This window comes from Mus musculus, chromosome 2, assembly GCF_000001635.26.
Source record: "Mus musculus strain C57BL/6J chromosome 2, GRCm38.p6 C57BL/6J".
Classification (NCBI taxonomy): Eukaryota; Metazoa; Chordata; class Mammalia; order Rodentia; family Muridae; genus Mus; species Mus musculus.
Window position 1 is genome coordinate 135189731 of NC_000068.7, and position 18157 is coordinate 135207887.

The 18157-nt window shown below is 40.0% G+C and overlaps 1 protein-coding gene and 1 long non-coding RNA gene across 4 annotated transcripts in view; one reads left to right on the forward strand and one right to left on the reverse strand.

Annotated features, from left to right (window-relative positions):
* Plcb1 (phospholipase C, beta 1) overlaps nt 1–18157 on the forward strand; it is a 689095-nt gene that overhangs the window by 403567 nt on the left and 267371 nt on the right. The gene's annotated exons all lie outside the window — the stretch shown is intronic.
* The window catches only part of 4930545L23Rik (RIKEN cDNA 4930545L23 gene), a 46044-nt gene that overhangs the window by 20158 nt on the left and 7729 nt on the right, over nt 1–18157 (reverse strand). Inside the window, exon 3 of the long non-coding RNA NR_040517.1 lies at nt 1732–1843. This is a non-coding gene — a long non-coding RNA (RIKEN cDNA 4930545L23 gene). The remainder of the gene's footprint in view (nt 1–1731; nt 1844–18157) is intronic.

Sequence of the window (18157 nt, forward strand, 5' to 3'; positions counted from 1 at the left end):
TTCTTCTTCTTCTTCTTCTTCTTCTTCTTCTTCTTCTTCTTCTTCTTCTTCTTCTTCTTCTTCTTCTTCTTCTTCTTTTTTTTTTCCTGGTGAATTACAACTTTAACCCCAGTATGCTTCTTCAGTACTCCTCGTGTTTTCTAGATTTGAGGCATCCCTACTCTTTGTCAACTTGTAGTCCAACTACCAAACCTTTTCTAAATTCACCTGGAGATGCTGTCTTCTCTCTAGGAGAGCTTATCATTTCCTCTGCACACAAAGTTAATAGTTCCTTCTTAATCCTCCAAAGGTTGTTCATGTTTCTGGTTTACTGTTGAGTTGTGAAAACTCTTTGAGGAGAATTTTCTCTCATTTCAAATTAATGCCGTAGATTCATTACATGTGCACTGAATGACCACATGCAATCCTCAGGGGATGTGGGATACTCCCAGCTAAAGGCTAGGCAGCTTGAGAAATTGACATACCTTTGGATGGCAATGGATGTATGTCTCTCATTCCAAAATCCAGTTAGCATTTGAGTTTTATGCTTTAGGTATGTAGCAGAGTTACCCTTTTAGGAAGGAGATCATTGGCACTGTGAAGTGGTTTCTTTGCTTCTTCTGAAATCTCTTCATTTTGCCTAACTCAATGTCATTGTTGTGGGTCTGTTTACCAGCATCATAATATGGCTTCTTTCCAGGGACAATTTTCACAAGGAAACAATATTGTTCAGGGATGATAGCAGAGTTGTCATCAACACAGGAAGTGGGAAAAATACATTTGCATTTAAAAGTGGATGCAGGAGGTATGATGTAGATTTATCCATTGGGTTTGGGTTCCAATCTCCTGTTGGTTTCTGCTTTGTATCCGGTTGTGGTTTTCTCTGATGGGTTCCATTTGCTATAAAGACAGATCTCTTGGATGAGAGGTGGTTGCTACATTTATCTGTGGGTATAGGGATGAGATTTAGAACATAAGGAGAATTATAGTATCCTAGTAAAGTGACAGTAGTAGAGTGTTGGCTAGATTTTCAGTTCCGAGCAGGATCTTCCTTCCTCCTGTTGAGTGGGTTTCAAGTCCAACTTGACAGCTATTGGTTAGTGCCAAAACGTGTCACTTGTTTAGAGCACTTTTAGGGAAGCCTTTTCATACTGGCATTGTCATGATCTATAGGTGTAGCAGCTGGGTATGACTATCGTTTGTCTCCCTTGTCAGCTTCCTTAGTATTTTTCTGGTTCCATGAAAACTAGATCACAGCAAGAAGGCTTTCAAGGTCATATCCTGCTCAAATCATCCAAGTTATGAGTTGTACAAATTTAGTGATTTCAGTATTAAGGACCTACCCTCAACACCTGGTTGGCAGCTGAAGGCCACATCAATAGTCTATATTATTTTGGGAGTCATTTGGTCTGTCTTGACCAACAAGCATTCAAAAAGATGAACCTGATGCTTTGTACTAGAGGTTTTGTGGGTCTATGATTTTTATAAGAATATTGTCAACCTAAGTGGTACAACTTCTACTTTACAGATGTATAAAATAGAACTATTCTTTGAGGATTTATCAAATAAACTTGGCATTAGCTATCTCTAATCCCACCTACCCTCTGGGTAGAAATATTTTAAGAACCAGAATACCAGGAATTCTGCTGTGAAACAATCTCTCCTAGTAATGGCTGCACAAGCAAGACTGGAACAGTGGCAGTATCAATGGACATGCAAATGTGGAAGAGGAAAATTTTTACAGGATCTCACCTGTAGACAAATAAACTATAGACAACTTATGATTTCTGGGAGACGGAGAATCAGCTTTTCCCAGGCGTGAGTTCCACCATTGGTTAGCCAAGTAGAGTGTTCAGCCCTGAAACTATATACATATAAACAACAAAAATGGACTCAGAAGGTTTTATTTATATATTTCTGCATATACATATATCTACATATGTACATATGTAGCAATAATAATCAAAGGAAAAAATAGTCTAGTAACATGAGGGGGGGCGTGGGAGAATTTTGAGGGAGCAAATGGAGAGAGAAAGAGATATAAAGACAGATTTTTTGGATGAGAGAAACTGTCTATTTCAGTTAAAAATAAGTTTTTAAAAACTTAACTGAAAAAAACGAAATAAATGAATGTATACAAATTAAAAGAAGATGCAAAGTTGAGGATGTAGCTGAGTGTTCAAACCCTTGCCTAGCACTGTCAAGATCCTGGATTTGATACTTAGCAAAAAGTAAGTTAATTAGGTCCTTACCGTCCTTCTCCTCTTCCTTCTCTTCCTCCTCTTCTTCCTCCTCCTCCTCATCATTATGATTAGTATTATTTACTACTGCTACTGATTCTGCTACTGCTATTACTACTACTACTACTACTACTACTACTACTACTACTACTACTATCACTACTACTGCTGCTGCTATTGAGACAAGGTTTGTCTGTAGTCCACGTTGTCCTTGAACTCAATATGAACTTTAAAATCCTGACCATCCTGTCTCTACCTCCCAAATGTTGACATTATAGGCATGGTCCACCCTACCTGGCATTAATAAATATATTTTTTAAAGCTGATACTGGGCTGGTGGCAGGACAGGCTTTCTAATTACCCTACTCCGTCAATATTGGTCAGTCTTTATAGAGGACAGAGATCTTCACACTGATAAATCAAAATGCCCTAAGCTTTAGTGTCACTCACCAATGCAATAAACAAAGCCAACTGAGAATATTAAATTTTAATTTCAAACTATATAATTCAGTAGTAGAGTATTTACTGAGTATACACAGGCTCCTCAATTTGAACCCTGGCAGCACATTAAACACACACACACACAATCTCCTTTCTTATATTTTCCAAAATTCATTTCCATATAAATCATATCAAGGATATTTAGATTCCCATAAGTGGACAGGTAGCTGCTGCTGAGCCTGATGACCTACATTTGATCCCATCTCCCACATGGCAGAAGTAGGAAGGAACAACCTCTGCAAGTTCTCTAATTTTTACATATGTATCATGGTGTGTGTGTGTGTGTGGTGTGTCCTAGCCCTCACAGCATCTAAACATTAAATAAATGAATGAATAAACAAACAAATAAATAAAATTTAAAGGAGTCCACTCACTTGTGTTTAGAATCCCAAATTTCAACTCCAAAATCCAGAATTAATGTATTAATTCAATAATATAAGTTACAAAATCTGGGGTCTGGTGCTAGTTCGTTTCTGACAGTTTAGCATACGCTAAAGACACTTGGAAAGACAGAACCGTGATTAAGGAATTGCCTCCATTCTTTGGATCATTTTTTTGATTAATGATTGGGGTGGGAAGGCACAGCCCACTGAATGTTGTGCCATCCCAGGTAGGTGGCCATGGGTGGGATAAGAAAGCAAACTGAGCAAGCCAGAGTGAGCAATCTCAGAAGCAGAGCTCCTGTGTGGTCGCTGCTTCAGCTCCTGCCTTGACTTTTCTCAATGGGACTATGACCTGGGGAAATTCATTGAGATACCAGTTCCTAGCCTCAGCTATATTTTTATTTCTCTGTATAGGGTATAGAACTTGGATCCAAGTTATATAATAGTATTCTTATAAAATGTTCAGGCCTCAAAATACCTTTTAGTAGATCTAAGCTTTTTCCCTAATAGAATTAAATCAGTAAAATTGTGCCAAAATTTTTAAGATCAGAGAATTATCTTTCTTCTTCTTCTTTTTTTTTTTTTTTTTTTTTTTTTTTTTTTTTTTTTTTTGCTACTCTTAAGACTGATGCCAGAGCTATCAAATATAACGGCTGAGTAAGAGTTCACAAAGGGAGGATGGTGAATCTTCTTAGCTTTTTACTGCACCAACAGGGAATTCTCTCAGGATTTCTACTAAATGAGTTGGGTTATTATTAATTAGTAGGAATTAAAACAATTATCAGATCATGTACAACACTGTTCTTAATGTAGCCTGCCTAGGGACCATCTCAGGAAGAGAGGGTGGCAGTTTGACTCCTTGCTTTCTTATAATAATAATACCGTAACTGTACAGGCAAGGGGGATTCTGCTAGGAGGTGGGCCACCCTATCCAAAGTGAGCAAAGTGAGAGCATCATAGGGAAGCTAAGAGGATAACACCAGTTCAAGATACCACAGGTCGAGTTCCTCTTTCTCTTTCCTCCTATCCCTCCTTTTTATCTTCCTTCCCTCTTTCCACCTTCCCGTATTCCTTCCCTCCCTGCTTGCCTGCCCTCTTTTCTCTTGTTTCTTTCCTCCTGTTTCCTTCATTGTTCTAGTGTCTATTTTTTTTTCTATCTCCAGAGAGCCCATATTCATTACGGCATAGGAGTAAACAGCCTCTTCAGTCACTGCGTTCTAATCTCAAGCCATCTTCCCTGGGAATCTATTTTCAAAGCGAAAGTTCAGTGTTCCTTGTCTGAAATGCTTGGAGGCAGATTTTCAGAGGTGCTTTCATTTGTTTCCTTCTTTATTTTTAACAAGAGAACAGACTTTACTAGTGGAATATGTCTAATCCAGAAACAGAAGACCCAACGTGCTGTGTTCATATTTGGGAATGTTTCAAAGTTTTGAGCCAGGCATGCTCAAACTGCAGCACAGAGTAACAGTGCAGAAATGTCACAGGGGGTCGGGGGAGGGGTCTAGGTGCATGTATAAATAAAAATCATGACACCTGTAGAAAGCAAGTCAGAACTCTAAGTTCTAATTTTCCCAAGATGGATGCCCATAGACAAGTTATTGAACATGTCCTACCTGTTTGCAGTTAACAGTGTAAGTCAGAGTGGTGGGTGAGGTGATTTCTTCTGCTTCTCCAAATTTTCAAATTAATGATCTCACTTAATCTCCCACCACATATCCAGCCAAGTCTGTCCTAGATTATCATGTATTTGAAATGTCTGTCTGTTGCTGAAGTGAATAATCACAACTATTGGTTACTGTAAAAAATTAATTACAGAAGCTGTAACTCAGTACACACTTATTGGTTTTGCACAGCAAGCAAGATCTCTGCCAGGAGTTATGGGCACATTTAAATCTATTTACATATATCTAGAATAATTTAGGTAAGAAGTAAAAGGAATAGTAATCAAAATTATTTTGAGGAAGTTTAGAGCATCTTGCTATAACCTGATAATCCCTCTACAGTGGTCTGCCATGGGTAGATGGTTAGTTTTAAGTTTTCCTTGGCTTTTATAATTTCTAAATGAGTTGATATATCACTAGCTCTTAGCATAGAGTCTTGGCCCTACTCCATGGGAAAAAAATAGCAAATACTATTATCATATTATTTGAGTGACCAGAAAGTTGTATATAATGAACTGTTTTTCTGTCACTAGATCCAACACATATTATATGCTGACAAGATAGTATCTGCCTGTAAAGAGTACACCTCCTAAGTTAAAGGTGAACAAGCAAATGCTTTTAAAGAATATGTTCTTCCAGGGTCCATTCTCATGTAGTACCTATGATACACATGTTAAGTGTACAAGCAATCAGAAAATAATGTCTCTTTAATGCCTGTGGGGTGAGCACAGCCATACAGCCTGGCTCTCTACTTAGGGCAGAGATGAATGTTAATTGTACCTTTAGAAGTCAATTTCCTCTACTTTAACTTCTAAATTGCTCTAATGACAAAATGGTGAGCATGCCAATTAAAGCTCTTTGGATCTCAGTTTTCTCTTATCATAGAAGATCAGCCTATTTTGCTAATTTATTGGTGTGCTTTACTTTGCATTAAGCTAAACTCAAGTGGTACTGGGTAGATAACAGCTCCCTGGTGGTTTCTGTCTCTTGACTTTTGGAGCCTGGTGATGTGTTAGGTTGCATGGTGAATAGGTATGATGGTTGCAGATGAAATTAAGGACAGTGATAAGATGACTTTAAAATTGGGTCAATAACCTCAAAGGACATAGTTTGGATCTAGAGTGTCCCCCTAAAAATGCCCATATGTTGAAAATTTCGTCTCTAGACTTCTGCTATTGGGAAGAGGTAGAAAATTTAAGAGGTGGAACCTAATAAAGGGTCATTAGGTCACTAGTATCTCTTCCCTTGTCTCCCTGTCCCTGTCTCTCTCCCTCTCCCTGTTCTTGTCTATCTCTTTGTTCCTCCCACTTTTCCTGGCCATCTCCCTCCTTTCCTTCTCATGAAGTCAACAGTTTGATTTTCCATACACAGCCAACATAATGTACTGTATCATAACCAGTCCAAAAGGTCGTAAAATTACCATGGACTGAGAACATGGAAGCATGAGCCAAATCTTAACAAACTGGATTTTGCCAGTGGGCCAAATGTAATGACAATGTTTATGAAAGCAGAAGATGGATCAGGAGACAGTGATGTAAGAAGGAGAAGGACTGGGCTCAATGTCTCTGCCTTTCAAGGTGGAAGGAAGGAGCTTACAGTCCAACCTGTGCTGGCCACCTCTAAAACCTGGAGAAGGAAAAGGCACCCATTTCCCCCTGAGGCATCCAGAAAGCTTCCAAGTCAGACCTCAGACCCATGAAACTGGAAGGTATTACGTATGTGTTGTTTTAAGCCACTAAGTGTGGGATTTGTAATGCAGCAATAGAAATGGTAAACTGAAATAAAATATAAAAGGTCTATATCAGTTCTATCTTCTACTGGGCTAAATTTACTTGTTGTATAATTAAATACAAAAGGAGCCCAAAATAACTCAACTAATATTGCGTGCATATTTTACATTTAAATGATGAGCTGTAAACAAAGAAGAATTCGTTCCAGAGATGTGACTTAAGACTTCATAACAGCCAGGGTATTTCTTGGTAATTTGTGAAGACAAAAATGGGATTCTTTAAAACTACCTCAGCTCAGCTCCTACTGGGTCTTCTTCAGGTATCCTGTTTGGGCTTCCTTTTCTGTACTTTTATTACAGTACTGAAATCATCCATTTATGTGATAATACAATGAACAAAGCACTTGTGTCCCCTCAAATTCTATTTGTTTGAACTCTAACCTCCATTTGGGAAATGATTCTCATGAAAGGACTTATAAATTGGATTAACATATGAAAGACAACACAGAGCCCTCCTTCACACTTTTCACCGTGCAAGGACTGATATACACTCTACCTAGATCTTGGAATTTCCAGCCTCCAGAGTGCTAGATAATCTATTGCTTATAAGCAACTACTTCCTGAATGCTCTAAGACATTGATCATTTCCTATAATATGTTGAGCTTCTCTGTCAAGTTAAAAGGCAAACTGAGGCACATGGACTGAGAGAACAAACACTTTGTTTTAGTTACAACTGAGATAAAACACAAATTCTAGTCACTTCAAATAAGTGCCCAGTGTCTGAGGCATCTAGAGGGGACTAAGGAGCTGGCTCAGTAAACCAAGTGTTTCCTGTATAAGTATGAGGACCTGAGTTCAAAGCCTGGAACCCAAGTAAAGGGAAAAGGAGAAGGTGGTGGGAAGGAGAAGGAAAAAGAAACAAAAAAGAAAAGAAATTCCCCTATGTTTATTCAAATTTCTTTTATAAAAATTCTTAAAATAGTCAACTAAAATGCCACTAAGCCTTCCTTTGGATATCAATTTGGCTGATTGGTTAAGTCCTTTAAATAAACTCGGTCTGCTATTTCTGTAATTAGATTGTAGACCTTAGGGCATAACCTTGTAAGTAAAAGGGTAAAGCATGTTTTCTGGAAGGGCTTGACCTGATGGAGTAGTTTGGGAAGGCCTATTCAGTGCTTTCTCAAGCTTTCGCTTTAATTTATTAGAAATTTCAGTTATACGGAGTCCCGTGAGAAGGGTTATGGTCTGTAGATCTCTATAGAAGGCTAAATCTGGATATTCTTGTTGTTTTTGTTGCCCTAAAATATTCTCCCTTTTGAAAGAAGGAAGTGAGTTTTAAAGAAGTTCCCACAGTGCCAAGCCATGTGATGTACACCTGTAGTCATAGCTGTTTGGGAGACTGAGACTGAAGGTTCTCCTACTTCTGCCTACTTTAAGATAATCCCAGGCCACACAGCAGACCCATAGAAGAGGGAAGGAGGAAGTAGAGGGCAGAATATGGGTGAATATGTATTGTAGATAGGATAAACCAAAAGAAGTAAGAGCTTATAAGACAGTTTTTCAATCTGTGGGTTCAGACTCTATTGCAGGGTATGATGACCCTTTCACAGGGATTTCCTAAGACTATAAGAAAACAGATATTTACATTATGATTCATAATAGTAGCAAGTTACAGTTATGAAATAGCAACAAAAATAATTTTATGGTTGGGGGGTAGCCACAGCATGGGGAAATGTATTAAAGGGCCACTTCATTAGAAGGTTGAGAACCATTGTGCTAAGAGATCTGGGGATATCAGAAAATCCTCACTCGTTAGATGTTTTCTGTGTTGCAAGGAAGTGGATAATCTATTGTTTGTGGTATCAGGAGTTAAACACACATTTTGAGACATACTGGGCAAGCGCTGTTCCCAGCTCCTAGTCTGAAAAGGGGTAATTGAAAGGGATAGAGTCCAGCCAATCTGAACCAGAGCCAAGGACTGCGTTGTAGTAACAGACCTTTCAATTTCTTCTTAGGTGTTGGTAAGGAACAAAAGGCCTCCTGGGAAGCCTCAGACCAGCCCTATGGAAGTTAAGTGCATTGCCTTGGGGAAACCCCAGCGTTCTGTAAAGTCTGCCTGAGTTTCCAGGCTCTTATAGGGAAATTCAAGTCAACTCTCAGCAGTGGCAGTGTTGAATCCTAACTGCCACAGAGCATAGTAGGGTCTCATCTTGGAGTGCAAATCCAAAATAAAATAACAAAGGTATAGTAGAGACAGACTTAATATTCATAGCAGGGAAGGAGACCTTGTCAGTTATTTCTGAATCAATTCCCTTCTTAAACCAAAGAACCATCAGGAATTACTCAGGAGGCACTTATGTGTCCATGGAGGGAGCATTCATGAGCATGCTGTTTATGCTTCTAATTTATGATGGTGATATAGTAGGCAGGTTTGTGTGGAGGTGTGCCTACCTTACATGAAGCAACTGTTTTAAAGTTTTAAGTGATGGACAAAATTGTATGTGGGCATGCTCAGCTTCTATCATGAAGTTTAACCTGAAAACCAAGGCAAGGACGGTTTGAATGTGTGCACACACTAGAAATTACCCTGGAGGTGCCTGCCTCGGGCTGCAGTGGTAGTGGAAACAATCAAGCAGAAAAAAATTTTAAAAAGTAAGTTTGGAACTTAGTCCTCAAATCATCTCTGTTGATTTTTCTCCATATACTGTTTACAAGGAGGCGACTTTTATTTCTGAGCTGTATTTAGAAGGTTTAAAATATATTTTAGAAAACGATCTTTGCATTCTGTTTTTTATTTAAATTAGATCTTTTTCCAACCCAGAGTAGAAATATACCAATTTTGGAGTTTAAAAAAAATTCATTTTTGTCACTGGCATTTAATAATGTCCTTAAACGAAGTCATGTTGCTAGGCACAAGGCAGGTTAGATGCCACAAGTAGGAACCATGGAGCCAGCTGGAGTGTGAGGATGTCTTTGCGTCCAAGAAGGGAAGCAAAAGGCTGTGAGAAGCAATTTGCCACAATTTAGATTCCTCTGCTAAGTGACCAGGTCTGGCCTCAGGGGAAGTCAAGCACGCACTTGTGTGGTTACTCCTCTGTGCTTTGCTCCCTGGTCCATTTAGCTCATATATGCGTCTCAGAACCCTGATTGTCTTACCGGAAGTTGGCTGACCCAGGTGCTTTGATGGGCTCCTGGCTGAGGTGAAAGTTCCCTAAAACAGTCTTCTAGTGGGAGTCCCCATGGGACCACTACAGGTTATGGACCAATGCCTGGGCACTTCCAGTAATGCTCTCAGTAATGAGAGCATCATTTCATACCCCAGAGGTCAGACAAAGAGGGTTGGTCCCATTGAGAGATAAATCAGCGTCACAAAACAAAAGCAAACAAAAGAAGCCATGCCTTACAGCGCACATAACCGGTTGTTGCTAGTTGAAGCAAGGTCACTGCAGTGAGAGGACTGTGTCCTGACTCTGGAAACCTTATGAGAATGCACATCTTTATCCTCTCCAAAAGAAGCCAGAAAAAGGTGTCTATACCATGCAGATGCTAGTCTGCTCCTCATATACACAGAGAAGGTTTGCCAACAGTTCAGAATAAAGTCCAGCTTTGGCCAAAGACCTTGGAGACTTGAAGTCCAGAGAGACCAGCCTAGGCTGAGCTTGTGGGATCAGAAAACACAGTAGTAACATGCCCTGGTCAAGATCTGTCAGGAGCAGCCTGTGAGGGAACAAGAAGGCTGCTAAGAGACCTGCCACCTTACCCAGGAATGTCAACCTAAAAGGCAAGTTGGGGCACACTCACCAAGAGAACAGAAAATTGCTTAAAGCTAAAAGGAAGATTGGCCATCCAGAGAGGAAACACAAATGTTAACCTTTCAGAATTAGTACTTCCGAGATCACAAAGAGTGAGGCTTTTCTAAGTTAAAGGGAAAAGCAGGAGAGACCACAGGAAGGCCATGGAGATCCACTCTTTGCAGTTGTGTTAATCCACAAAAGCAGCTGAGGGCCTTGGAGGGCCATGTGTCCCCTGTGCTGGAACCTTTGAGTATGAGTTGCAATAACCAGGAAAAGGTTTTGGTTGTGGTTTTATTTTATTTTTTGTATTTCCAGGGATCAAACTCCTGTCCTTGTAAATTCTAGGCATTGTTCTAGCCTCAAGTGATACCAGATCCCCCAGGAAGTATTTAACAAACACTTTGTTTTCTATTGTATCTTTCGGGAATCAGGGAATCTGCATCTGCCATGCTGGGTCAGGGTGACCTAGTGCATGTAGTCTTATGCCTCGTGGATTCTCAAGGCATGAATTAAAAAAAAAAACATTAATTCTCATGACTAAAAAACAGTATTTATTATATTTTTTGTGTATGTGTGATGTTCATATGTGCTTCACTGAACAACTTTGCGAGTCAGTTCTTATCTTCCTCTCTGGGTCCTAGGGATTGAATTCAGGATGTCTGGCTTGAGTGGCGAGTGCTTTCACTCACTGTCCTAATGACAGTTAGGCAGAAAGGCAAAAACAGGTGGATGCTCCTTCACGGAGTCCTGCCTGACCCCTGGATGCAGTCCTGAGTACTTTCAAAAGGCAAAATTCAAGCCATCATGAATTTTGAGGCCATTCACAAGACACTAAATGTGGGTGGGTCTTCAGACAGATACCGGAGGACAAATACATGCAAGCTTTCCATTTTCCTGAGTGGCAAGTAGTAGGGTGGATCCTAGTCACCAGGAAGGCCGAGAAGTGGCCAAAATAATAGCTCCTATCTGATCCATTCAGGCTGGCCTAAGGGCCCCTGGTCAGTGCCTGAAGGAAATGAAATGTCTTTCCTCATGACTGCAGAGGCTGGAAGTGCAAAGTCAAGATGTCAACAGCTTTTTGCTTTTTCCAGAAGCCTCTCTTGCTGCCATGCTTTCAAATGACTTTTTCTCTGTGCACATCCTTCCCACTCTGTCCTTCACCTTCTGATGATTGATTCTACTCTTCGTGGAAGAAGGCTGCATTTTTAACCTGTATTATTTAAAGGTCTTATTTCCAAACACGGTCACATTAGGAGTTAGAGCTTCAACAAGTGAATCAGAGACAGGGTGGGGGGAGGGGCACAATCCCATTCATAACATCAACACTGCAAATAAAACAACATGAGCTTTGGTATAACGCACAATAAATATTTGACAGGGGGGTGATTGAGAGATAGGGTCTCACTCTGTATCCCAGGCAGTCCTGGTACTCACTGTGTGGACCAGTCTAGGCTAGACCTTAAGAAGTTCCTACCTTAGTCTCCGGAGTATTGGATTACTGGTGTGTGGTGCCACAACCATCTCTTTACCCGGTTTCTAAGCTTTGTATCAATTTTAAAACTCCTGAATTTTAAGTTGAACCCAGTCCAACAAACTAATCAAAATCCCAAGGGTAGGATCGGGCAGCCATTTTTAAGAGCTTCCTGAAGATTCCAGTGTGCAGCCGAGCATTTTTGTGCGATAGGGTAGAAAGAGCCCTTAGCCTTCTCTTCACCTTTGCTCCCATTTCCAGCCCCGTGCTTGTCCAGTGTCTTGAATGTGTTCACTTCTACTTAGAGGTTTGTGCCACTAACTGAAGAGTATACTTTCTTCAGTTTTAATATGATCCAATGAACATAGCACATTGTTCCTCCTGAAAACATGGTGAGTCTGATTGAGGTTTAGTTTGGGGGCTTACTTTTGGGAGAGTGTGGAAGACTAAAGTCATGTAATTATTTTGCATTGAGGAATTTTGAGAAGTTTCACATGGCTTCCTGGCTGTCTTAAGAAGGTTCTTTCGCTCTGAAGAAAATGAGACATACTGCCCTCAGAGCCCAGGCTAGGCATTCAAGCTCAGTCCAGGTCATTTCAGAGAATACGTGCCCTTGCCTCGGTTTGGTGTTTGCCAGCACTGACTGAAAACATGGCTTCAGTGAGCAACTAATTCTTCAAGAAAATGCTGAGAGGTGGCCCTGAAATCATTCTGGCTTGAACTCAGAAATCTGGTTTCTGGTTTTCCCAAGCTGTTCCACCCACCACACTCCACACCAAGGCCTACATCAGGGCTTTCCAGACAGTCCTGTACACACAAGCCCTCTGGGGACCACCATGGTTCTGAATAAGCCTAAGGTGAGATACCTAGATTCCTTCTGAGCTCTGGGGATCTGATGCTACATGTCTTCTGGCTCAGTTCCAGCATTCTGAGAGCAGAGTTCTGAGGGCACAGTAGATTGTCCAGCTCTTGTAAGAGCCCTTTGCAGATGTGAATTGCAGGAATCCTTCAGTATCTCTTTTAGGAAGCAAAGCAATGGCACTCTTTAGACAGCATATCGGTGTGAGCTCAGTGCCTTAAATACGCTGTATAAATAGCACAGCAGATAAATCACTGCCTTTAGAAACAAACCATTTTGCTAAGTGCATCTTGCCTCCATCAGACATTAAGCACGTATCTGATTCATTCTTAGATGACAGTTACTCTCCCAAATTAGGAGCTTAAAAGGGCATTCCGTAAAGGAACACATTATTGTATTAACCTTTGAATTGTCTTAAAGGTTGCTCTTACATTTTATAATGCATGTAAGAGCACACGGGAACTTTTTAAAAGAGGCATCTGTGAATTTTTATTCAAGAATAAAGATGTGTCTGTGGATCATCTTTCAAGGCTAATATAAACCTCTCAGACACAACCCTAAAGACAAGGATTTTTTTAAGAGCAATTAAAACGACTATGCCAAATACAAGGAAGAAAGAAAAGACTTGATGAGACCAAAAATAATCTAAAACCATACCAAATGAACAAAAGAAAAGGAGAGGCAATGGGGCTCTTTGTTTTTATCATTGCAATGTCCAATATGTAAGTGTGCACCAGAGTTACAAATGTTAACAGTGATGTAGCTCAGTGAAGGAGCACTTGCCTAGCATGCACTAGGTCCTGGGTTTATTCTCCAGTAATAGCAATGTCAAAAGCTAACACTTACTGCCCATGTCCTTTGTTCTCAGAGGTAGTGATTACTGTTTAGAGCTGTAAGCCTGAAGTGTGTGCATCTGAACCCTTATGTAAATTTGGGAATAGAAAAGCAGAACCTGACTGCATGGACATGTCTGCTCTGGAACCAAACCTGACTCGCCTAAGTGGTTCATCTCTATCTACAATGCCCCTGAGCAGACTGTTTTGGTGCCCATCAAGACACATGGTTGTGGAAGAGATTTTACACTTTGGTTGATATTAAAATCACTCCGAAGCTTCTTCTCTCCCAACAGAGCATGCTCTGGAAATGTGGTGAAGAGAAGCTTTCTTCTGTAAGGTCATCTGTCCCATTGCTAGTCCACGTCCCATCCAGCACCTCCATTACCATCAACCCCTCATGCTGTAGGCCTGGGTGACTCCCACAGTTCAGATACCTGAGGTTCATCCAATGTCACTTCACACAGTGGAAACAGGGCACTACCTTGTCTACCTCACATAAGTAATTTATTGAGGCAAATTTGAAAAACTTGATCCTGGTAAATAAGGTATAATTGTCTACTACCCATAAAAAATATATCTACAAAGGAGAGCATTTGATACCAGGTTATTTTTTCAAAATCAAACAAAAGAAAGGTTGGCTCTTGCCATTCCCAGAATAGAGGTTTGTGTGATAGTCCTTAGACTGCCTTGATTTAAAGCAGGTGTATAGAATACAAAATGGTATTTAAAGAGGTGTCGCGATATTAATTAAAACGGGCTTGCTGAAATGCCATGGAGATCATCACTTCTGAAAATTGAATTAGACCCTGAATGTCAGCGTTGAATTATCATGAATAGACTTATCTATCCCTGCCCAAATATATTTCATCCACAAACTGTGTAATACATGATGATTAACCAGAGGTTACAGATTCAAACTGAAAGCCAATCAGTTCTCCAGAATGCTAACTGGGGATTGTTCTCAGGTCAAAGAATAGGAACAGAAAAGTTCCCATCACTTAAAGGGCAAGCCGAGCTGGTAAAGAGTATTGAGAATTTTGCTTTTAATTGCTCCTTTCTGTCAGTGGCAATGCAGAGAACTTGTGTGCTTAGCTTCCTGGCTTAACTTCTGGCGCTGATGACATTTGGGGGCGTGGTTCAAAGCCGCTGTCTTAGCCAGGAAGGTTCCAGATCTTCCTTCCCAAGGCGACATGAAGTTCCCCAGACAGGATGTCAAGGGAAACTCCTGGTCTCCTTGTTTTCAGAGTATCTTTCTTTCTACATTGAAAGAGTCCCAAGTGTATACATTCAGTATTCAAATACTATGTTGTTTCTGTAACGTCAGCATTTATAGTCTATTAAGAGCTCCCAAAAGGACAGACAATGAAAGGCCTGTGGTCTGTGAAACACAAGACTCACACTGGGTTACAGACCAGCCCACTCTAGCAGTGTGTGGCCCATCCTCGCATCTGTCAACTTAGTAATGCTCTTGAGTTTCTCTTCCTTTGTCTTATTCTTGATAACTCATTGACTCAATTCACCAAACACAGATCCAGGCATCACAAATAGTTCAGGAACCAAACGCCTTGCTTTCCTATGCATCCGTCTAAATCTATGGCTAAGCCCTGTGTTTAAGGTTTTCAAAGTGGCTCTGTTCCAAATTCAGGTTAGCATTTGCACTTTGCCTGAAGGGAGGCTGTGGGATGAACTTCAAACAGCTTTGTAGGTAATTTCCAGCTGGTGAGGTTTAGCATGATCAGCTGGCTCCTCCGGCCCCTCACTTTCCTTGCAGATGATGGAGCCCAAGACAATCAGGGCTTGTCAACCCAGCTGAGTTTACATTTAAACTTAAGTGATTCTCAGCATGGTCTCTGGATCAGCAATTGCAACAGCATCTGGAACAATAATTCCCTCGGCTTGCTGGTATTAGTCAGTTTTTTTTGTTTGTTTGTTTTGGTTTTTTGGTTTTCTTTTTTTATTTTTTGGTCACTAAAATGTAGTGGAATAGTCACAGTGTGAACAAAGGATTTTTGAGCTGGAACAGAGGTCCTGAATTCAATTCCCAGCAACCACATAGTGGCTCGTAACCATCTTTAATAGTATCTGACGCCCTCTTCTGGGATGTCTGTAGACAGCTACAGTGGACTCATACACAAAATATAAATAAATCTTTTTTTAAGAAAAACACTAATGCATTTCATAAATAGTTTTACAAATTCATTTTATAAAAAAGCAACGACAATAACAACAAAACAAAGCAAATGTGAGTCCACTGACCTAGTCACATGCCCAGGCAGCAGCTCAAATATTTTCTGAATAAACACACAAACTCTCAAGAGTACAAAAATAGAAATATTAGAGGTAATTATTTGGGTTCCAAACAAAGTTTTAATTGCAGTTTCTAGTATTTGACTAACTTCAATATTTATGTTACCATAATAAGAGGACTGCAACAATTAGTTTCCTGGCCTGTGCAATTTGGAACTCTTAGTCCTAAAAATGTTTTGAGATATATCAGTGTAGATTCATCAATGTTCAAATACTGCTTCTGAAATAAACCTGGTAGTATCTTCTCTCTTTTTTTTTAACATAAGCAGAAGTTAAATGCCCTTTAAAGTATTTCCTACTGAAATAAATTATAGGTTATTGAACCGAAAGTACAGTTTTCTTCCAATCTTTGTCCTCCCTCTGCTCCCTTGCATTCATTCCCATAACAAGTAGATGAGTATAATAAAGTTGATGCTGTCTCCTGGACAAGGGCTTGCTTTCTGGGATTTGTATTATAGCAATCCATGTCCCAAAGGTGATGTAGACTAGGCTCAATCATTTCCATCTGTGAGGAAGGACATTGGAATGAGACGGAAAGTGTGGAGATCACTCCACTATGGGATGAAATAGACACCGTATCTTAACAGCTATAGAGACTTGAGAATTAAAAGCCATAGAGACAATTGTCTTGGTTACAAATGATGGCTGCATCACACCTGGCAGCCTCTCCCTTCAAATCACCGCTGTCGTTAGGCCAAGAAAATCCCATCACTTCAAGATCCTGGGGTTCATGGACATATTGTGAAGCAACCCTGTCAGGGTGCATAGATTTCTGAGGACCGACATTCATTGAAACAGCAGCAAATTCACCTTTGAGAAGTATGTGGTTCAATGTCTTCAGCATGGTCAGTATTTTGGTACTCACTTATACAATCTATAATGGTAGAATGTTTTTACTACTCTAAAATGAAATTCTTCATGCCAGAACGGCTACCTTCTTTTCTCCCTAGCAACTATTTAACTTCCAGTCTCTAGAATTACACTTTCAATCTAGTGATGATGGTACATGCTGGTAAGCCAAGAACTTGGGAAGGAGAGGCAGGAGGATCAGGAATTAAAGGCTGTTTTGGCTACGTGGTAAGGTTGGGGTCAGCCTATAAGAGATGTCCTTAAAAGAACAAAGATTAAAACACGGTAAAAATTTCATGTAATCATGGGATCATGACTCATGCGGTCTTTCATGTTTGGTTTCCTTTACAGAGCATGCTGTTTTTAGGCTTTCTCCATGGTAGCATGTGTCTTGCTTTGTTGCTTTGATTGACATTAGTATTCCATTTTGTATTTATACTGCATTTTGTTCCATCCATTTATCAGTGCATGGACACTTGAATTGTTTCGCTTTTTCTTTCTTTCTTTATATTGGAGACAGGAAATTTCACTCCATGCTGATCGTGTAGTCCTGGTTAGCTTCAAACTCTGGGTGATTCACTAGGTTGGGAAGGGTAAGGCATCATGTCTGGCTGCTGCAACCTTTGGCTGCTTGTCATAAAGAGGCCTGTTGCTGCATTTTATGGAAAAGTTGTTATTAGCATCTAACATAGGTCTCTTTCTTGTGGAACTATGCCAAGGAATGAAACTGCTAGGTCATGTGGGTGACACCTTTACCATCTCAAGGAATTTCCCACTCTTCTGAGGGCCACACCACTACCCCTTTATATTCTCACCAGCATTGTGTTGACAGGCCTCTTCTCAGACACAATGGACAAGTGATTTTTCCCATTTGGTTGGTTTTCTGTTTCTTGAGAGAGCCATTGCTCTGCAATGTATTTCTCTATTTCTGGTTGGCGGTCTTTGCTTTTATTTTTTGTTTCAAACCTGGAGATTCTTACACTGTAGACATGGTTTACCTCTGGACTCTCTTGCCAGTCTACTGTGTTTACAACTAAGGAAATCGAATTTACTACTTGGTTGTCATTGCTTTAACTCTTAGATTGTGAAAAGAAATGGATGTCTAATTGAAGGCCTCAAAGATTTGTATTCACAGAGATGCTCAAAGTCTTTACAGTTTTAGCCTTTATAAATAGATTCATTGCACATTGTGAGTGAATTTTTTTTTATACAGTGTGAGGTAGGAGTTAAACTTTAATGTGAAGTTTAGCTTAAGAAATTGAATTTTAATATATTTAAAGTGAAAAAAAACCTGAAACAAGATTAAGCTAAACTAACTTTACTTTTATCTATCCTTATTGTTATTTATGAGAGGCAAGAATGAATGAAGATTAGGAGAGATATTGGCAGCTATGTACATGTGTGCACTAAGCTCGTTCTGAATGTAAGTTTCTATTCTAATGGAGAAGCCCCTGTGTTCTGAAGCTGGAAAAGCGCGTGCACCTGAGAAACTAAAATGGTATAGTAGTGGTTGTCATTTTATGTAAGTCTTACTTATCAAATACAAG